Genomic DNA, 23,775 nt, shown 5'->3' with positions numbered 1-23,775 from the left:
TCCAAGCCATATCATGGCTCTAGCAACCATGGATTCCATAGCATAGAAACTTAGGAACATCGAAGTTAATATCGATATTCTTCGAGATCACAGGTATGACAACCTCAATGAGTTAGTTTCTTATATAAATGATATACAATTCATTCAAAATGAGATATTGGAATAGTTGGATAGCCTTTGCAGCAGCCATCGTCGAATGAGTGACCACCTCCACAACCTAGAACCTCGGGTGGGACATATTGATTTCCATATCCATGATCGTGCTGGATATTTTGTAGTTCCCCCTTTACTCCCTCCTCATCTGCCTCCTTGTTATATTGTTATCAATTTTAGTGATCTTTTCGTCTCCCTATAGTATGGTATGACTTCAAAGCCTAACGGAAATAAAGAATGTAAAGAATTATCTATGGCATCCTTCGACCCCCAATTCCAATAATTTTGGTAGGAATGAGGGAAAGGGGATCGTTGAGACTTATTTTATAAACATTGTTTTTCTGAAAATCTAATAAAAACATTTTGATCAACAACAAAAAAATCGTGTTTTTTTTTCAATGTTTTAATTAATGTTTTCTTTTGTATTTTTCATTTTTATTTATTTATATAATTATTTTTTATTAATTTTTTTTTTGCGGGTTTTGTGTCGATCCTCGACTAGCAACCCGATCCCATTATATGTCAATTTGATAGTTGATTTTAAAGTTTTCGTTATAATAAATTGAATCCTCCCCCACAATGTATCAATTTTGTGGTTGGTCTTTAAGTTTTCATTACAATGTGTCAGGTTTGCCTACACTAAGTGTTAATTTGATGGTTAATTTTTTAATTCTTGTTGCAATGTGTTAAGTTATCTTAGGCTAAGATTTTAAAATCGCTATACTTTTAGCATTTAAAAAAGAAATTACTCTTGGTGCAATGACTCGTTCATTCAGGGGTTCATTTTTTAAGTATTTTTAGTCATAAATTTTTCCATAATGCCATTGTTGAAATATGTTGAAAACTTAAGGTTTTTTGTAGTCATGATCTTTGGTTCTAATTCCATGGTTGAAAATTGTCAAAATTTTAAGGTTTTTCTAAGTCATGATATTTTATCTTTAATGTTATGGTTGAAAACGGTTATAAGTATTTTTTCATTAACACCATAGTTGAAAATTGTTTGGATTTTAAGGCTTTTCAAAGACGTGATATTTTATCTTTAATTTCATGCCTAAAAAATATTGGAATTTAAGACTTTTTAGAGACGTGATATTTTATCTTTAATGCCATGCCCGGAAATCATTGGAATTTTAAGATTTTTCGGAGTCATGATATTTTATATTTAACGTCATTATTAAAAAATGTTGAAAAGTTACCCCACAAAAAAACATTATTCCAACATCAATTCTCTTTGTTTTCGGGTTGTTTTTCATGTTTTTTGGCTAGAGTTTTCGTTTTGAGTTTACAGTTCTTGTTTGATAGTTTACTTTGTTTTTAGCTGAGAGGAAAAATTCAAATAAATCTCAAGCACTAGAATTTTTATGGGATCATAAAAATTGATTCTAGGATAAATGATGAGATGATGGATCATATTCACAAGTTAAAATTGTAATATTTTTTCATCAACTTGAAGCAAATTATTTGAATCAATGAATGTATTTTTTCCCACCATGTTGTTAGCACCGAAATGCCAGCAAATATTGTTATAGAAATAAAATAAAATATATATACATTATAAATTAGAAATAAGGATTGAACCAAAAATAAATCTAAAATGTTTAAACCAAGTTCTAAATATACAAAAGAAGTAAGCAAATATTTACAGGTAGTGTAAAAAAACTGGTGTGACTATGTTGAGAACAATTGATGGGCAAGTAGAGATTTTGTGAAATACTTTATGAAGGAATCTTGGTACAATCAATTTCAACAAGATCGTGAAATCTAGGCATAACCAAAGGTTGAACCTGAGGTGTCTCATGATCTTGGCAATGATCTAGACTTATGCAGGAACGCAACAAAATACAGAAATACACATATAAACAGAGATGTAGCAAAAATAAAACTTCATTTCATTAATATCAAAGAAATGAAATATGCTTACATACAGAAATGGAAAATAAACTAGCTCAGGGGATGGTAGCTTATCTCTGAGAAGAGATGTGGTGGCTGCATACCTCTGAAATGTGTTACAATGAGACTCGAAGGCCTATTTATTATTGAGAAACAATGGAAAACCCTAAACATCCAAAAACTTAACCCTAGGAGATGAAGCGCCAAAACTATGGGCCCTGTTTGTGTAAATTGGTACATCAACTTCCCGGTGTCGTAACTTTCACATACGATCTTCGTTTAACATGCATAATACCATGTTATAAATATATATCTGAGGAATACAACTTTCAACTGCAAACATTAAATTAAGACTCATGGTTGTCCATTTTCCAAAAAACGTCGTTTAGGGCCTCAAAACGACTCCAGAAGTTTAGGACCCGAAAAAACTGCCAAAAATAGTAAAATATGCTACAATTAAGGAAACTAAAAAAACTGAAAGAAATAGTGGTGGGGTCCAAGTGGAATAGGCAGGTGGCCACCAATATCCACCTGGATCATTCCTCCCCCCTTAGGAAGCAATGGTCCACATTGCATTGAGTGTCTCCGTGAGATGGGGAAACTTCTGCTGAATTTGGTTCCCAGTGAGCCACTTGCCATTATGCAGGAGTTGGCTAGCTTTGACAACCCAATACAATTGGATCTTACGTTGTCGAGTATTCTTGATCTGTGTTTCCATGATCCAATCATATATGGCATGTTCCATGCAGTCTAGGTTTAACTCTGTTGGTGTGAGTTGTTCTGCAATGTCTGATGTGTCCAGTAATGGTGGAAAGTATGGTCGAAGGTGGTCCACATTGAACATTGGGTGCAGGCAAAGGAATAGTGGAATGTTGAGCTCGAAATTATTATCCCCTCTAGCCTTAATGATGGTGTAAGTCCCATATCGAAGCAGGTGCAGCTTGCGGTAGGGCTCGGTGAGTCTCTCCTTCTACAAATCTGACCAAATTCTGTTGCCCACATGGAACTTGTGTGGTTCCCAATACTGATCATGACACTGCTTGTAATTAGCATTAGCTTTGTCCAATATTTCATGGACCTACTAGCATATGTGCTGAATGCGCTCAATGAAGTTGTTAGCCCTGTCGAATTCAGATTGGACATGAGTTGAATCTGCTGAAGTAGCTACAAATGGTATGATCACATCAATGGGACATTGTGGCTGGAATATCAATCCCACCTGAAAAGGGTTGTGGTCAGTTGAGCTATGAAGAGCTTTGTTGTAGTTGTACTACATAGGGGAGGCTTTCATCCCATGTGTGTGGGTTCTTCGAGTTGTACATGCACATAATGTGTACGATCATCATGTTGATGACCTCTGTTTGGCCATCAGTTTTGGGGTGGAAATTCATGGACTTAGTGAGCTTTGTATCCAGCATCAACCAAAGACTTGAAAAAATGTACTTAGGAACCTATTGTCCCGATCTGAGATAATGGACTGCGAGGTCCCAAAGTGTACCCACACTCGTTCAAAGAAGAGCTTAGCAATGGCTTATGCTGTGATACTCTTCTTGCAGGCCGCCAGAATGACAATTTTAGATAATTTGTCGACAACAATGAAAACGTAGTCATTGCCATGCTTAGTAGAAGGAAGGCACGACATGTAAGCCATGGATATGGATTCCCAAGGTTGATTAGGAGTAGACAGAGGAGTATATAGGCCTTGCTTCTTGATGGTCGGTTTGGCAATGGCACAGGCAATGCAAGATCTGATGTACTTCCCAACATCCTGTCAAAGGTTCGGCCAATCAAAATACTTATATAGCACTGCCCTTGTTTTCTCTACCCCGAAAGGTACAATGACCCGAATGTAGTGCACCTCCCAAATCATCTCGGTACACTCGCTTGAAGGAACACATTGGTGTCCCAAGTGGCATAACAATGCATCCTGGAGGTGAAAAATTGGAACTTCCTTTTCTTCCAAGTGCGTCTGGTACGTGTTTTTGAATTATGGATCACTCTTGTAAAGATGTGACCAACCCATAATATTATGCCCACAAGAGTTGAGCACAGTGGTCAAGCCATGACCAGCGGTCGACTAACGCAATCTGCAACATTGTTGGTTCTTCTAGTCTTGTACTTGACTTTCAAATGGAACTATTGCAGGTGTGTGGGCCATTTCTGATGGTGATCATTTTGTAACTTCCCTTGTGTCTGTATGAAATGAAGGGGTTAGTGGTATGTGTGGATGATTGTTTCCTTCCCCATAATGTAATGCTTCCATTGTTGACATGCCTACACAATGGAATACATCTCTTTGTCATAGGTGGGATACTTTTGCACTGTGTCTGAAAGTGTATCACTGTAATATGCCACTGGATTCCCCTATTGAGTAATAATTGCACCAATAGCATAGTCAGAGGCATCTGTCTTTATCTCAAATGGTTGTTGCAGGTCTAGTAATGTGAGCACTAGTGCAGAGCATAGGCGATACTTCAACTCGAAAAACACCTTCTGTTCGGATGCAGATCAAAAGAACTTTGCTTTCACTCCTCCAATGGTGACTTGACTCAAGGGCCAAGTGACATGAGAGAATCCCAACATGAACCTACGGTAGAAGCTGGCAAAACATAGAAAGTTGTGGAGCTCTGTTAGAGTTGTTGGGTTTGGCCAATCCCAAATAACTTGTATCTTGGTTGGGTCCACATGCATACCCTGCTCATCAATGATTTACCCCAGATATTGAACCTGGGCCATACCAAAAGTGCATTTCTCCAAATTGGAACACAACTTGTGTTGCCGTAGAGTTTGTAGGACCTGTTGAATATGGTGGAGGTGCTCTTCCCAACTCTAGTTGAAGATCATAATGTCATCCAGATACACCACCACGAATGATTTGGTGAAGGGCCACAAGATTTCATCCCTCAACCTCATGAAGGTTGCGGGGGAATTCGTCAACCCGAAAGGCATGACCAACCATTCAAAGAGTCCCTCCTTAGGTTTAAAGGCAGTCTTCCACACATCGGAGGGTTCGATGGGTACCTGGTGATAACCAGACTTCAAATCAATATTGATGAAATATTCGGCCCCCTTAAGCCGGTCCATAAGGTCATCAATCCGTGGGATGGGATACATGTACTAGACAATGATCTTGTTTAATGCTCAATAGTTAATACAGAGTCTCCAGGTCTCGTCCTTCTTCTGTACCAACACGATCAGGATCCCATAGGGTGATGAACTTGGCCTCATGTGCCCTTTCTGCAATAGCTCTTGAATATGCCTCTTGATTTCATTGTTCTCCATAACAGAGTGTCAATAGATCATTCCATTGGGTAGCGGTGCGCCTAGGGTCAGATTGATGGAGTGCTTGACCTGACAGTGTAGATGTACCCCTATGGGTGGGGTGAAGACGTCCCTGTACTCCTCCACAACCTTGTCCATCTCTCGTGGCCACAATCTTCTTCTTTCCCTGTGGGGGAATCATAAGGAAAACAAATTTCCCGGTCTGGGAAATTATCTTATTGCATTGCTTCGTAGTGATCAAAGAAATGGTGGTAGGCAATGTTATCTCTGGCACCCTATACAAATTGTCACATAAATTAATAATAATAGTGTGAGGCCTAGACTCATACATAGCATGTCGCTTCCACAAGTATGGTTGGCCTAATAATACATCACAAACTTCATGAGGAGCAACATCACACAATACCTCATTCATGAAGGGTTTGATGATGTACGAAAGGCAGCACTGTTGGCTAACGTGGATATCTCACCCTTGGTGAAGCCACCTGATGGTGTATGGTTGTGAGTGTGGTGTGATTGGTAGGCCCAACTGCTTCACAGCCTCTAATGAAATGAGGTTCTTTTGGCTTTCGTTGTCAACAATGAACTCCAGCAGAGAACCCTACACCCACATCTACGAGTGGAATATCCACTCCCCCTCCTCTGGATCTTCGAGCTTATCCTTCTGGATCTTGGTGATGGCAACGGTGGAACTAGGCTCCGCATCAATAATTTTCTTCCCTTTTTCAATCCCATTGTTGATTTTTTACTCAGAGTCAGAACATGCATCTTATTTGGAAGCCTTCAGCTCAGTCACTAGTGATTTCTTGGCTTAGCACTCACTTGTGTTGTGAGTGGGGCTCTTATGGAACTCACACCATTTCCGATCCAAATGGATCCAAGAACACTCTCTAAGTCTTGAAATCTCTTAAAATCATGCCAAAGATCCAAATAATCGCATATGAAGAACCCTTAGAATGGCGGAAAACCACTATCGGGAGGCCAAAAACACGTGAAAATAGTGAAAAAACAGAGTATCGGAGATCTGAACAAGTGAATGCACAGTAGCCGTTAGATCTAGCCGATCAACGGTCCAGATCTGATCGCTGAATCGCAATCGGCGGTGGCAATCAGCGTATATCAGCGTAGACTACATAACACTTGTGACGACGACTCGCGGAGTTAACTAGGACCGTTGATCCAGTGCGCAGATTGACGACCCATGTTGCATCGCAGGATCGCTATCAAAGATTACAAGAGTGCTTACAACAGCCCAGGGTTATCGCGATGTGTGACTGCGATCAATCGCATCGTGATATAAAAATCGGGGCTACACAAGGGAGTGGGCATATACACATACACATCTGTGATCTGATGAACCGGACCCGACGGTTATATAAATATTATTGCATAAGATTTGAGATCCGTAAAAAAGGCATTTCCATTGTATTTTGCGTATTTCGTTCATTAAACAAAATACAAGGGGTGAAGCGTCGATGCGATAAGACGGACCTGAAAGGGTTCCTTAAGGCTATTATATATTGTTTCAAGTCTGGAGAAAATCCATTTCTAATGCATTTTCACAGTTTTAACGTATTTCTAAAATACAAAGGGGAACCTTGGAGCAGGGCCGAAGTGACTTGCGACAGTGATTGAGGACGGACCCGATAGAGGAATAGACCATATTTAAGGACTTTTGAAGTCCAAATGAATTGTGTTTTGGCAGAATTTCACAGTCGCGAATGCATTTTCCTGTGTTAGCAGAAAACGACCGCGTTTGGGATTCCGAAGGGTTTCAAGGACCCGAGGCCTGGGAGACTGAAAGTCGAGGAGCTGAAACGAACAGGCAACGTAGTTTGGCTTTAAAGCCATAGAAAATAGAACACAGGACAGGCAGTGCCGAGATAGAGCTAAGACAGAGACAGAGAGTGATTCAGAGAGTTTGTGTACTCAGAAAAAGCTTTAGAGGTTCAACCAAACTCTTACTGTTATATCTGTTGTGCATTGAGTCTCAAATTGAGCTCATACTATTGTAAAAACTCTGCTTGAAGACATAATAGAGAGGCCACCACTGAAGGCTGGACCAGGAGATGTAGCCCAGGAGTATTGGGTGAACTCCTTATTAAAATTGCTATGTTTTTTATGTGTTTGTCTATTATAGTCTTTTACTGTTTCACAGTCTATGTATTTCGCAATCTGATCAATCCATTGCATAAAATAACATAGGAAAATCCATGCACATGAGTCTGTAATACCTTATTAATTATCTTAGATCTCATTATCAGATCAAGTGGTATCAAAGCTTTAGGTTTACTAAGGTTAGACAAGCTTGTGCTGGATTGGTGAATGATAACTAGGTTAAAGCTCAAAGTAGGAGAAGGAGAACTGGTTGAAACGAACCCGGAAATTGGTAGAGTCTATCCTAGGAGGAAAATGGCAGAAGAAAATCCCTTGGAATCAGACCCTTAGTTCATGGACATTTTCATGACCATGAGAGCCATGGTAGAAGAAATGTATCGAGAATTTATGAAAGGTCGAAGTGAAGATTCTTCAACCTCCAAACAAGACAAAGGAACAAAAGAATCTCTTCTAGATGGCCATTCTAAAGGCAATGGGAAAGAAAAAGAGGCTCCTCTGTCCACACCTCCTGATAGCCCTGAAAATAGAAAGAAGAAAACATCTTTGATTAAATTAGATGTTAAATTTGATTTGCCAATATATGATGGAGAATTAAATGCAAAGAAGCTAGATAACTGGATTAGACAGATTGATGTGTATTGCAAGGTGCAGAGCATTGATTCAGACAGGAATAAAATTCAGCTGGCCAGCCTATGCCTTGGAGGAATTGCCTTGGTATGGTGGGAAGGCAGGACACAAGCTGACTTGAAGAAGCATGGTAAAATTCTTTCTCTCTGGAGTGAATTTTTTTCTGTAATTAAAAAAAAATTCTATCCACTAGCTTATATGTAGCAAGCTATGATGAGTTGGCAAACTCTACGCCAATTAAAGGGGCAAAGTTTACAAAGCTACCCCCAAGAATTTAGAAAAAGAGCTTTGATTCTAGGCATTTCTTTAGACTCACCTGAAAATTTGTTGAAGTATATAGGTGGTCTACACAGCTATTTGAGGCACACAATCTCATGTTTAACCCTACTAGCATAGATGAGGTATCTGTTCAGGCTACCCATCTGGAGGCTAGAGGCAAGAATGTGAACCTAGAGATTGGGGGATCATCAAAACCCACTGCAAGCAAGAACAAGGAAAAGAGGAAGGCAAATGTTGTCCAGAAGGCCAAACCTTCATGCACTCACTGCAAGAAGGATGGACATGATGATGAACTATGTTGGTCTTTGCATCCATAAGCAACAGAGCCAAGAGCTAGAGCAAAGCAAACCAGAGCTGAAACCCAAGAAGTTCGATGGCAAGAAGAAGAAGACTGTTGCTGCTATACAGAAAGATTTGGGGTCAAACTCAGGTGATGAAACAACAATTGTAGCCACAGGTATAAAAGGTAAAAATTCTGAAGCATCTACTATTAATTTTGCACAAACTATTGATAGTGAAGAAAATGAGAGGAAAAGACATGAGCTTTTTCATATTAAAGTTATTTCCAAGCATCAAAATATTGATACTTTGTTTGATAGTCGCTCACAAGTAAACTTCATTTCTGAAGCAATTGTGAAGAAGCTGGGATTACTAACCACACCTCACAAGAAGCCATATCCATTAGGTTGGGTATGTGATAAAGCAAAGCTACAAGTGACTAGACAATGTAAACTTAGGTTTTCTTTTGGGTCAGCATTTGTAGATGAGGTTAAGTTAGATATCGTTCCCTTGGACATATGTGGAATTGTTTTAGGAAGTCCTTACTTGTATGATAGAAAAGCCATTTTCTATAGAGTTGAAAATAAGTATCAACTCGTTAAATATGGAATCGAATATATTGTAAGAGCTCATAAACTCAAGAATAATTATACTCTCATAAACGCAGGGCAGATGAAAAGAATTGTAAATTCATGCAAGCAATTTTTATTGATGGTTGTAAAGGAAAAGAAACCTGATAAAACCAATGTATTTGAAGGTTTTGATGCCAAACAGCAAGCTGATTTAGAAAAAGTTGTTTCAGAACATGATATCCTATTTCAAGAACCTAAAGGTCTACCACCCAAAAGGGAAATTGTGCATGATATTAATTTGCAGCAAGATGCTCCATTGCCTAACATCAGAATGTACAGTTTATCCACTTTAGAGAATGAAGAGATCAAGAAGAAATTACAGGAGCTGCTCAAGAAAGGGTTCATAAGACCAAGCACATTACCATGCAGATCTCCAATCGTGTTGGTGAGGAAGAAACATGGTTCGTGGAGGATGTGCATTGACTACAGAGCACTAAATAAAATAACAATCAAGAATCATTATCTCCTTCCTCGCATTGATGATCTATTGGATCAGCTGAAAGAAGTTGTTTACTTTTCCAAATTGGACTTGCGTAGTGGTTACCATCAAGTCAAAGTAGTAGATCAAGATGCATGGAAAAAAACAAAGCAAGGGTTGTATGAATGGCTAGTTATGCCTTTTGGCTTAACTAATGCTCCTTCCACTTTCATGAGAGTTATGAATGATGTACTCATGCCTTTAATTGATGATTTTGTAATTGTATATTTGGATGACATTCTTGTTTTCAGTAAAACATGGGAATAACATTTGAAGCATGTAAAGCAGACTCTAGATGTTTTGAAAAAAGAAAATCTCTGTGTTAAATTATCAAAATGTGAATTTGGAAAAACATCTTTGAATTATTTGGGTCATATTGTAGGGGGTGGTGAATTGAAGATAGATCCCTCTAAGGTTGCAGTCATTGTAAACTGGCCTAAACCCAAATCTGCTACAGAAGTTAGAAGATTCCTAGGACCAGCACAGTATTGGAGAAAGTTTATTGCTAAATTTTCCTTAATTGCAGCTCTCTTACATGCTTTAACAGGATTGAACAAGGTGTTTCATTGGGGAGGCAAACAGTAGAAAGCCTTCGACACCTTGAAAGAAAAAATCAGTACAACACCAGTACTAGCATTGCCAAATCTTCAACAACCATTTGAGATCGAAACCAATGCCAGTGACTATGCCATGGGAGCAGTGTTGATGCAACATGGTAAACCCATATGCTACCATTCTGAGACTTTTAATTCTGCAGTAGTTAATTATCCTACATATGATAAAGAATTGTATGCATTAGTCTAGAGTGTGAAAAAGTGGAAACATTACTTAATGGGCAAAGAAACAATTATACATATTGATCATCAGCCACTTCAGTATTTGCACTCACAAACTAAATTGCAGTAATCAAGACACTATAGGTGGATGGGTTTCCTACAACAGTTTCATTTAGTCATCAGATATAAAAAGGGCATACATAATAAAGTTGCAGATATGTTGTCCAGACTAATCATAAATGCATCTACTATACTTAAGCATAACTCAGTAATGCATGAAATCTACATTAAACAATATGCTCAAGATATAGAATTTAAAGATGTATATGCAGCTTTAAGTAATGGAAAAAAGGTAGAAGAATTGGATTACTATGTTAAAGACCAACTCTTGTATCATTTGGGAAAGTTATGCATTCCACAAACTGAAAGAGTCAACATAATTAGGGAAGCACATACTTCTCTGGTATCAGGTCATTTTGGTGTAAGTAAAACAGTTGCACAGCTGCAAAGATACTGCTATTGGCCAAGAATGCATGAAACAGTTTCTAGATATGTAAGAGGGTGTACCATGTGTGCTAAAAGTAAGCCCAACAATAGAAAACTAGGCTTGTACACTCCACTACCAGTCCCTTCCCGTCCTTGGGAAAGTGTTTCCATGGACTTTGTTGGGGGATTGCCAAAATCTAGAAAGGGACGTGACTATTTATATGTTATTGTGGACAGGTTTAGTAAAATGTGTATTTTATTACCTTGTAATAAGCAAATTACAGCTAAACAAACAACGAAGTTGTTCTTTCAGCATGTCTGGGTGCATTTTGGGTTACCCACTTCAATAGTATCTGATCGAGACTCCCGATTTGTTGGGAAGTTTTGGTCAATTATGTTGGCATTGATGGACACCAGACTGAAGAAGAGCACAGTCTTTCACCCACAAACAGATGGCCAAACAGAGGTAGTCAACATGACAGTGATCCAGTTGCTCAAGGGTTATTCCAGCAAGCATCCCAAGCTTTGGGATGAACATTTATAATATGTGAAACATGCTTACAACCGTGCTAAACATTCTTCTACACAGAGATCTCATTTTGAGACCTGTTTTGGTTTTATACCAAGGTCTCCCTTGGATTTTGTCTTTGAAAAAGACATAGCAGTTGCTGGACACAGTGATGTGGACAAAGCAACCAGGTTCATTAAACAGATCCAAGAAATTCACCAGGTGGTGCAAGAACAGCTAGAAAAGAGCCAAGCCAAGTACAAGGCAAGGCATGATAAACATCAGGTGGAGCACAACTTCCAAGTTGGTGATCAAGTCTGGCTATATATCAACAAAGACAGAATGCAAGGTGAAGGAAAGAAGTTGAAGCCAATAAGGTATGTGCCTTTTAAGGTACTTGAGAAAATTGGTGAGAACGCTTTCCGCCTTGATCTGCCAACATACATGCACATCTATTCAGTGGTAAATGCAGAAAACTTAAGACTGTTTGAACCTTCATTAATTAAAGACCCCAAAGAGCAAAGTCAATTGCCTTCCATTGATGATCTGTTGCTTGAATATCTCAAGGTGCTGCAGGAAAATACAGTTCTGGATAGGAAGCTGAGAACCATGCACAAAAGGGATGTTGAGTACCTTATAATCAGGCTCAAAGGTTCAAAACCCAGCAGTGCAAAATGGATAGAGATTGGGCAAGTGAGGCAGTTGTATCCTCACTTAAGCGATGCTTGAAAACCAACTTTTGGTGGTCCAAAAGCCTTTTTTAGTGGGGAGGCATGATCCAAATGGATCCAAGAACACTCTCTAAGTCTTGAAATCTCTTAAAATCATGCCAAAGATCCAAATAATCACATATGAAGAACCCTTAGAATAGCGGAAAACCACTATCGAGAGGCCAAAAACACATGAAAACAGTGAAAAACAGAGTATCGAAGGTTTGAACAAGTGAATGCACAGTAGCCGTCAGATCTGGCCGATCAACAGTCCAGATTTGATCGGCGAATCGCAATCGGCAGTGGAAATCAGTGGATATCGGCGCAGACTACATAACACTTGCGACAACGACCGACGGAGTTAACTAGGACCGTCGATCAAGCGCGCAGATCGATGGCCCATGTTGCATCGCAGGATCGCTATCGGAGATTACAAGAGCGCTTACAACGGCCCAGGGTTATCGCGATGTGCAATTGCAATCAATCGCATCGCGATATTGCAATCGGGGCTACACAGGGGAGCGAGCATATACACATACACATCTACGATCCGATGAACTAGACCCGACGGTTATATAAATATTATTGCATAAGATTTGAGATCCGCAGAAAAGGCATTTCCAATGTATTTTGTGTATTTCGTTCATTAAACGAAATACAAGGGGTGAAGCGCCGATGCGATAAGTCGGACCCGAAAGGGTTCCTTAAGGCTATTATATATTGTTTCAAGTCCGTTAAATAGCCATTTCTAATGCATTTTCGCAGTTTTAACGTATTTCTAAAATACAAAGGGAAACCTTAGAGCAGGGTTGAATCGACTTACTACAGCGATTGAGGACGGACTCAATAGAGGAATAGACTATATTTAAGGACTTTTGAAGTCCGAAATGAACTGTGTTTTGGCAGAATTTCACAGTCGCGAATGCATTTTCCTGTGTTAGCAGAAAATGACCGTGTTCAGGATTCCGAAGGGTTTCAAGGGCCCGAGGCACTCTTACGTTGCAGAATAGGTGGCCACCTCCCCTTTAGGTGTGTATGCAATGATTATGTAACTCTGTTGGTGTGAGTTGTTCTGCAATGTCTGATGTGTCCAACAATGGTGGAAAGTATGGTTGAAGGTGGTCCACATTGAACATTAGGTGCAGGCCAAGGAATAGTGGAATGTTGAGCTCAAAATTATTATCCCCTACAGCCTTAGTGATGGTGTAAGTCCCATATCAGAGTGGGTGCAACTTGTAGTAGGGCTCGATGAGTCTCTCCTTCTACAAATGTGACCAAACTTTGTTGCCCACCTGGAACTTGTGTGGATCCCGATATTGATCATGACACTGCTTGTAATTAGCATTAGCTTTGTCCAATATTTCATGGACCTGCTAGCGGATGTGCTAAAAGCACTCAATGAAGTTGTTAGCCCTGTCGAATTCAGATTGGAAATGAGTTGAATTTGCTGAAGTAGCTGCAAAAGGTATGATCACATCAATGGGACATTGTGGCTGGAATATCAATCCCACCTGAAAAGGGTTGTGGTCAGTTGAGCTATGAAGAGCTTTGTTGTAGTTGTACTAGACATAGGGGAGGCTTTCATCCCATGTGTGTGGGTTCTTCAAGTTGTACATGCACAGAATGTGTACGATCATCCTGTTGACGACCTCTGTTGGCCATCAGTTTGGGGGTGGAAATTCATGGACTTAGTGAGCTTTGTATCCAACATCAACCAAAGACTTGAAAAAATGTACTTAGGAACATATTGTCCCGATCTGAGATAATGGATTGCGGGGCCCCAAAGTGTAGCCACACTCGTTCAAAGAAGAGCTTAACAGTGGCTTCTGTTGTGATACTCTTCTTGCAGGCCGCCAGAATGGCCATTTTAGATAATTTTTCGACAACAACGAAAATGTAGTCATTGCCATGCTTAGTAGAAGGAAGGCACGACATGTAATCCATGGAGATGGATTCCCAAGGTTGATTAGGAGTAGACAGAGGAGTATATAGGCCTTGCTTCTTGATGGTTGGTTTGGCAATGGCACAGGCAATGTAAGATCTGATGTACTTCCCAACATCCTGTCGAAGGTTTGGCCAATCAAAATACTTCTATAGCATTGCCCTTGTTTTCTCTACCCCGAAATGTCTAATGACCCGAATGTAGTGCACCTCCCAAATCATCTCGGCACACTCGCTTGAAGGAACACATAGGTGTCCCAAGTGAGGCAATTTGTAACATTGTTGATTCTTCTAGCCTTGTACTTGACTTTCAAATGGAACTATTGCAGGTGTGTGGGCCATTTCTGATGGTGATCATTTTGCAACTTCTCTTGTGTCTGTATGAAATGAAGGGGTTAGTGGTATGTGTGGATGACTGTTTCCTTCCCCATAATGTAATGCTTCCATTGTTGACAGGCCTGCATAATGGAATACATCTCTTTGTCATAGGTGGGATACTTTTGCACTGTGTCTGAAAGTGTATCACTGTAATATGCCACTGGATTCCCCTATTGAGTAATAATTGCACCAATAGCATAGTCAGAGGCATCTGTCTTTATCTCAAATGGTTGTTGCAGGTCCAATGATGTGAGCACTAGTGCAGAGCATAGGCAATACTTCAACTCGGAAAATGCCTTCTGTTCGGATGCGGATCAAAAGAACTTTGCTTTCACTCCTCCAATGGTGACTTGACTCAAGGGCCAAGTGACATGAGAGAATCCCAACACAAACCTACGGTAGAAGCTGGCAAAACATAGAAAGTTGCGGAGCTCTGTTAGAGTGGTTGGGTTTGGCCAATCCCAAATGACTTGTATCTTGGTTTTGTCCACATGCACACCCTGCTCATCAATGATTTACCCCAGATATTGAACCTGGGTCATACCAAAAGTGCATTTCTCCAAATTGGCACACAACTTGTGATGCCGTAGAGTTTGGAGGACTTGTCGAATATCGTGGAGGTGCTCTTCACAACTCTGGTTGAAGATCATAATGTCATCCACATACACCACCACAAATGATTTGGTGAAGGGCCACAAGATTTCATCCCTCAACCTCATGAAGGTTGCGGGGGAATTCGTCAACCCAAAAAGCATGACCAGCCATTCAAAAAATCCCTCAGGTTTAAAGGCAGTCTTCCACACATCGGAGGGTTCGACGGGTACCTGGTGATTAGCAGAATTCAAGTCAATATTGATTAAATATTTGGCCCCCTTAAGCCAATCCATAAGGTCATCAATCTGTGGGATGGGATACATGTACTAGACAATGATCTTTTTTAGTGCTCAATAGTCAATACAGAGTCTCCAGGTCTCGTCCTTCTTCTGTACCAACACGATCGGGATCCCATAGGGTGATGAACTTGGCCTCATGTGCCCTTTCTACAATAGCTCTTGAATATGCCTCTTGATTTCATTGTTCTCCATAATAGAGCGCCAATAGATCATTCCATTGGGTAGTGGTGCGACTAGGGTCAGATCGATGGAGTGCTTGATCTGACAGTGTAGATGTACCCCTATGGGTGAGGTGAAGACATCCCTGTACTCCTCCACAACCTTGTCCATCTCTAGTGGCCACAATATTCTTCCTTCCCTGTGGGGGAATCATAAGGAAAACAAATTTCCTGGTCTGGGAAATTATCTTACTGCATTGCTTCATAGTGATCAAAGAAATGATGGTAGGCAATGTTATCTCTAGCACCCTATACAAATTGTCACCCAAAGTAATAATAATAGTGTGGGGCCTAGACTCATACACAACATGTCGCTTCCACAAGTATGGTTGGCCTAATAATACATCACAAACTTCAAGAGGAGCAACATCACACAATACCTCATTCGTGAAGGGTTTGATGATGTACGGAAGGTGGCACTGTTGGTTGACCTGGAGATCTCGCCCTTGGTGAAGCCACCTGATGGTGTCCGATTGTGAGTGTGGTGTGCTTGGTAGGACCAACCGCTTCACAGCCTCTAATGAAATGAGATTCTTTGGCTTCCGTTGTCAACAATGAACTCCAGCAGAGAACCCTTCACCCACATCTACGAGTGGAATATCCACTCCCCCTCCTCTAGATCTTCAGGCTTATCCTTTTGGATCTTGGTGGTGGCAACGGTGGCACTAGGCTCCACATCAATAAGTTTCTTCCCTTTTTCAATCCCATTGTTGATTTTTTACTCAAAGTCAGAACATGCATCTTATTTGGAAGCCTTCAGCTCAGTCACTAGTGATTTCTTGGCTTAGCACTCACTTGTGTTGTGAGTGGGGATCTTATGGAACTCACACCATTTATGATCCAAATGGATCCAATAACACTCTCTAAGTCTTGAAATCTCTTAAAATCATGCCAAAGATCCAAATAATTGCATATGAAGAACCCTTAGAATGGCGGAAAACCACTATCGAGAGGCCTAAAACACGTGAAAACAGTGAAAAAACAGAGTATCGGAGGTCTGAACAAGTGAATGCACAGTAGTCATCAGATCTGGTAGATCAACAGTCCAGATCTGATCGACAAATCGCAATCGGCGGTGGAAATCAGCGGATATCAATGCAGACTACATAACACTTGTGATGTTGACCGGCGGAGTTAACTAGGACCGTTGATCCAGCACGCATATCGACGGCCCATGTTGCATCGCAGGATCGCTATCGGAGATTACAAGAGCGCTTACAACGGCCCGGGGTTATCGCGATGTGCGATTGCGATCAATCGCATCACGATATCGCAATCGGGGCTACACAGGGGAGCAGGCATATACACATACACATCTGTGATCCGATGAACCAGACCCGACGGTTATATAAATATTATTGCATAAGATTTGAGATCCGTAAAAAAGGCATTTCCAATGTATTTTGCATATTTCGTTCATTAAACGAAATACAAGGGGTGAAGCGTCGATGCGATAAGCCGGACCTGAAAGGGTTCCTTAAGGCTATTATATATTGTTTCAAGTCCGGAGAAAAGCCATTTCTAATGCATTTTCACAGTTTTAACGTATTTCTAAAATACAAAGGGGAACCTTGGAGCAGGGCCAAAGCGACTTGTGACAGCGATTGAGGACGAACCCGATAGAGGAATAGACCATATTTAAGGACTTTTGAAGTTTGAAATGAACTGTGTTTTGGCAGAATTTCACAGTCGCGAATGCATTTTCCTGTGTTAGTAGAAAACGACCACGTTCGGGATTCTGAAGGGTTTCAAGGGCCCGAGGCACTCTTACGTTGCAGAATAGGTGGCCACCTCCCCTTTAGGTGTTATGCAATGATTGTGTAACACTAGAAGAGGGATTCGAGCGGACAGAGGCCGGGGAGACTGAAAGCTGAGGAGCTGAAATGAACAGGCAGTGCAGTTTGGCTTTAAAGCCATAGAAAACAGAACACAGGACAGGCAGTGCCGAGACAGAGCTAAGACAGAGACAGAGAGTGATTCAGAGAGTTTGTGTACTCAGAAAAAGCTTTAGAGGTTCAACCAGACTCTTATTGTTATATCTGTTGTGTATTGAGTCTCAAATTGAACTCATACTGTTGTAAAAACTCTGCTTGAAGACATAATAGAGAGGCCACCACTGAAGGTTGGACTAGGACATGTAGCTTAGGAGTATTGGGTGAACTCCTTATTAAACTTGCTATGTTTTTTATGTGTTTGTCTATTATAGTCTTTTACTGCTTCACAGTCTATGTATTTCGCAATCTGATCGATCCATTGCATAAAATAACATAGGCAAATCCATGCACATGAGTCTATAATACCTTATTAAATATCTTAGATCTCATTATCAGATCAAGTGGTATCAGAGCTTTCCTAAGGTTAGACAAGCTTGTGTTGGATTGGTGAATGATAACTAGGTCAAAGCTCAAAGTAGGAGAAGAGAACTGGTTGAAACGAACCCGGAAATTGGTAGAGTCTATCCTAGGAGGAAAATTACAGAAGAAAATCCCTTGGCATTAGACTCTCAGTTCATGGACAGTTTCATGACCATGAGAGCCATGGTAGAAGAAATGTATCGAGAATTTAAGAAAGGTCGAAGTGAAGATTCTTCAACCTCCAAACAAGACAAAGGAACATAAGAATCTCTTCTAGATGGCCATTCTAAAGGAAAAGGGAAAGGAAAAGAGGCTCCTTCGTCCACACTTCTGATAGCCATGAAAATAGAAAGAAGAAAACATCTTTGATTAAATTATATGTTAAATTTGATTTGCCAATATATGATGGAGAATTAAATGTAGAGAAGCTAGATAACTGGATTAGACAGATTGATGTGTATTGCAGGGTGCAGAGCATTGATTCAGATAGGAGTAAAATTCAGCTGGCCAGCCTACGCCTTGGAGGAACTACCTTGGTATGGTGGGAAGGCAGGACACAAGCTGACTTGAAGAAGCATGGTAAAATTCTTTCTGTCTGGAGTGAATTTGTTTCTGCAATTAAAAAAAAAATCTATCCACTAGCTTATATGCAGCAAGCTATGATGAGTTGGCAAACTCTTCGCCAATTAAAAGGGCAAAGTGTACAAAGCTACACCCAAGAATTTAGAAAAAGAGCTTTGATTCTAGGCATTTCTTTAGACTCACCTGAAACTTTGTTGAAGTATATAGGTGGTCTACACAGCTATTTGAGGCACACGATTCTCATGTTTAACCCTACTAGCATAGATGAGGTATCTGTTCAGGCTACCCATCTAGAGGTTAGAGGCAATAATGTGAACCCAGAGATTGGGGGGTCATCAAAACCCACTGCAAGCAAGAACAAGGAAAAGAGGAAGAAGAAATGGAAAGAGAGGAAGGCAAATGTTGTACAGAAGGCCAAACCTTCATGCACTCACTGCAAGAAGGATGGACATGATGATGAACATTGTTGGTCTTTGCATCTAGAGCTGAAACCCAAGAAGTTCGATGGCAAGAAGAAGAAGACTGTTGCTGCTATACAGAAAGATTTGGGGTCAGACTCAGGTGATGAAACAACAATCGCAGCCACAGGTATAAAAGGTAAAAATTCTGAAGCATCTACTAGTAATTCTGCACAAACTATTGATAGTGAAGAAAATGAGAGGAAAAGACATGAGCTTTTTCATATTAGAGTTATTTCCAAGCATCAAAAGATTGATACTTTTTTTGATAGTGGCTCACAAGTAAACTTCATTTATGAAGCAATTTTAAAGAAGCTAGGATTACTAACCACACCTCACAAGAAGCCATATCCATTAGGTTGGGTATGTGATAAAGCAAAGCTACAAGTGACTAGACAATGTAAACTTAGGTTTTCTTTTGGGTCAGCATTTGTAGATGAGGTTGAGTTAGATATCGTTCCCTTGGACATATGTGGAATTGTTTTAGGAAGTCCTTACTTGTATGATAGAAAAGCCATTTGCTATAGAGTTGAAAATAAGTATCAACTCGTTAATAATGGGATCGAATATATTGTAAGAGCTCATAAACTCAAGAATAATTATACTCTCATAAACTCAGGGCAGACGAAAAGAATTGTAAATTCATGCAAGCAATTTTTACTGATGGTTGTAAAGGAAAAGAAACCTGATAAAACCAATGTATTTGAAGGTTGTGATGCTAAACAGCAAGTTGATTTAGAAAAATTTGTTTCAGAATATGATATCCTATTTCAAGAACCTAAAGGTCTGCCACCCAAAAGGGAAATTGTGCATGATATTAATTTGCAGCAAGATGCTCCATTGCCTAACATCGGAATGTACAGGTTATCCGCTTTAGAGAATGTGGAGATCAAGAAGCAGGTACAAGAGCTGCTCGAAAAAGGGCTCATAAAATCAAGCACATCACCATGCAGATCTCCAATCGTCTTGGTGAGGAAGAAATATGGTTTGTGGAGGATGTGCATTGACTACAGAGCACTAAATAAAATAGCAATCAAGAATCATTATCCTCTTCCTCGCATTGATGATCTATTGGATCAGCGAAAAGAAGTTGTTTACTTTTCCAAATTGGACTTGTGTAGTGGTTACCATCAGGTCAGAGTAGCAAAGCAAGATGCATGGAACAAAACAAAGCAAGGGTTGTATGAATGGCTAGTTATGCCTTTTGGCTTAACTAATGCTCCTTCCACTTTCATGAGAGTTATGAATGATGTTCTCAGACCTTTAATTGATGATTTTGTAATTGTATATTTGGATGACATTCTTGTTTTCAGTAAAACATGGGAAGAACATTTGAAGCATGTAAAGCAGACTCTAGATGTTTTGAAAAAAGAAAATCTTTGTGTTAAATTATCAAAATGTGAATTTGGCAAAACATCTTTGAATTATTTGGGTCATATTGTAGGGGGTGGTGAATTGAATATAGATCCCTCTAAGGTTGCAGTCATTGTAAACTGGCCTAAACCCAAATCTGCTACAGAAGTTAGAAGATTCCTAGGAGCCGCACAGTATTGGAGAAAGTTTATTGCTAACTTTTCCTTAATTGCAGCTCTCTTACATGCTTTAACAGGATTGAACAAGGTGTTTCAGTGGGGAGGCAAATAGCAGAAAGCCTTCGACACCTTGAAAGAAAAAATCAATACAACACCAGTACTAGCATTGCCAAATCTTCAACAACCATTTGAGATCGAAATCGATGCCAGTGACTATGCCATGGGAGCAGTGTTGATGCAACATGTTAAACCCATATGCTACCATTTTGAGACTTTTAATTCTACAGTAGTTAATTATCCTACATATGATAAAGAATTGTATGCATTAGTCCAGAGTGTGAAAAAGTGGAAACATTACTTAATGGGCAAAGAAACAATTATACATATTGATCATCAGCCACTTTAGTATTTGCACTCACAAATTAAATTGCAACAATCAAGACACTATATGTGGATGGGTTTCCTACAGCAATTTCATTTAGTCATCAGATATAAAAAGGGCATACACAATAAAATTGCAGATATGTTGTCCAAACCAATCATAAATGCATCTACTATACTTAAGCATAACTCAATAATGCATGAAATCTACATTGAACAATATGCTCAAGATATAGACTTTAAATATGTATATGCAGCTTTAAGTAATGGCAAAAAGGTAGAAGAATTGGATTACTATGTTAAATATCAACTCTTGTATCATTTTGGAAAGCCATGCATTCCACAAACTGAAAGAGTCAACATAATTATGGAAGCACATACTTCTCTGATATCAGATCATTTTGGTGTGAGTAAAACAATTGCACAGCTGCAAAGATACTGCTATTGGCCAAGAATGCATGAAACAGTTTCTAGATATGTAAGAGGGTGTACCATGTGTGCTAAAAGTAAGCCCAGCAATAGAAAACTAGGCTTGTACACTCCACTACCAGTCCCTTCCCGTCCTTGGGAAAGTGGTTCCATGGACTTTGTTGGGGGATTGCCAAAATCTAGAAAGGGACATGACTATTTATATGTTATTGTGGACAGGTTCAGCAAAATGTGTATTTTAATACATTGTAATAAGCAGATTACAGCTGAACAAACAGCGAAGTTGTTCTTTCAGCATGTCTGGGTGTATTTTGGGTTACCCACTTCCATAGTATCTGATCGAGACTCTCGATTTGTTGGGAAGTTTTGGTCAAGTCTGTTGGAATTGATGGGCAACAGACTGAAGAAGAGCACAGTATTTCACCTACAAACAGATGGCAAAACAGAGGTAGTCAACAGGATAGTGATCCAGTTGCTCAGGGGTTATTGCAGCAAGCATCCCAAGCTTTGGGATGAACATTTATGTTATGTGCAACATGCTTACAACCATGCTAAACATTCTTCTACACGGAGATCTCCTTTTGATACCTGTTTTGGTTTTATACCAAGGTCTCTGTTACACAGTAATTTGTCACTACCTTCATCCCAGTCTTCCTACTGTGTCGTGAGTCCAAAATAATTCATGTTCATGCTCTCTGATGTTGCCAAATGACCCACTTTGCCAAAGTTTCTGCCTCATCACGTCTGTTGGCAAAATAAACGCGCTGATGAGCGCTCCAAAACAATCCAGAAGTGCCGCCATCGCGGAAGTACATGTGATTCCCTCGATGGTCGAATTTCATGTGCCAGTGCAACTGTATCTTGTAGTTCCCCGCGATGACATGACTAGCTACGTTATTCAATAGCGATGTCAACACGGCAGACTAGTTATGTTCTCGCGATGATCCAGATTGGGCGAATTTGTTCCAACAGTCGGCCTTCCAGATGACTCCAGACCTGGTTGTTGGCCTTGTTTATGTCACCCTCCTTTCTCTGGCATGGTTGTTCCGTCATTTGTGCTACCTTCCTTGGAGATAAGCTCATCCTCCCACCTTTCATGGAGACTCCTTCTCCTATTTAAACTCTCACTATTGCTATGTGCTGCTAGTTTTTGGATAGTTTTTGAATTCTTAGTCTTTGGAGTGTTGCTGATAGTATTGTGAGCTTGATAGATAGCTCGTGTGACAAGTGTAGGATTGTTTGAGAGATTGAGGAAGGTTGTGAAGTGCTTTTATCTTGTGTGAAAATTGTGAGTGAGAGAGACTTGTATTGGGAGATCCATCTTCAATGGTGAATGCTTGAGGAACATGCTGGCTGGACCCTCCTGAGAAGGCTTCTGACGTCAAGACTTGGGTTGTAAGCTTACTCTATTTTATATTTAATACAATCAATGATGTTTTCCTATGTCTCGTATGCAATGTACTAGATAGCTCATGATTTCTTGACTTTATGGGTAAATAGTTCTTTGTTGTATCCAATTATGTGCTTTGTTGTATTTCCTTGCTTTGTTTCAGGTTGATTACTCATTAAGAGAAAGAAGCGGAAGCTGGAGCAGCGCAACCGAACTCCATTGACCACCGGTTGAGGTAGGCCTCCAACTCAAACTATTTAAGGAGAATTGTTGTTGATTTGTCCTTGTTTATGACTAGACCCACTCTAGGGCTAGAGGGGTTGCCTCTATCCGCAGAGGGAACACTTTCCTGCTTCACAAATTGGCGACTCCGCTGGGGAGCTGGCCTTTGTTCTTTCCTTGTTCACTCTTGCCTTGAATTTTTGTTTTTGGTCTCTTTTCAAGTTTTTGGGGATTAGTTGTCTGTTTTCTGAGTTTCCTGGCCTGAGCTGGGAAGTGTCCTTTTTGTTTAAAGATTGACTGTTTTGGTCTAGGAGTTGTGGCTCGGTTGTGGCTATTTTTGAACATCATCACGCTTTTTAATTTAACAGTCGTGCTGTCATCGCACCACCCTTTTTGTAATTTCTTGTCCATCGCATTATTACACCTAACAGTCGCGACAGTTCTGTAAATCGGACCATCACGGAAAAGGCGTGTACTTTCGTGCTGACATCGCATTGTTGCTGCGTGTCATTCTTTATCAGCGCTTTGTTGTTGTGTATTACCCGCGTTGATTGCTGTAGAATTGAATTTTTTCAATTCTGCCTCCTGAATCCGTCAGTCTTACTAGTCCCTGTTGTTCTCACTTGGTTGATAACTTGTTTTCCACTGTCTAGAGGTTGAGGCACTCTCTTGTGAGCTTTGTTGGACGAATCTTGCTTTTTTGCTTTGTGACCTAGTTTTATTGTTTCAAGTCCGTTGGATCAGCTTTGCTTGGTTGCGTGTTTGCAAAGATTTGTTTG

The sequence above is a fragment of the Pinus tabuliformis genome, chromosome 3_2 (genome assembly GCF_031772625.1).
Source record: "Pinus tabuliformis cultivar Carrire ecotype Pingquan chromosome 3_2, CPIR1, whole genome shotgun sequence".
Taxonomy (NCBI): Eukaryota; Viridiplantae; Streptophyta; class Pinopsida; order Pinales; family Pinaceae; genus Pinus; species Pinus tabuliformis.
Note: the sequence above shows the minus strand (reverse complement) of the source record.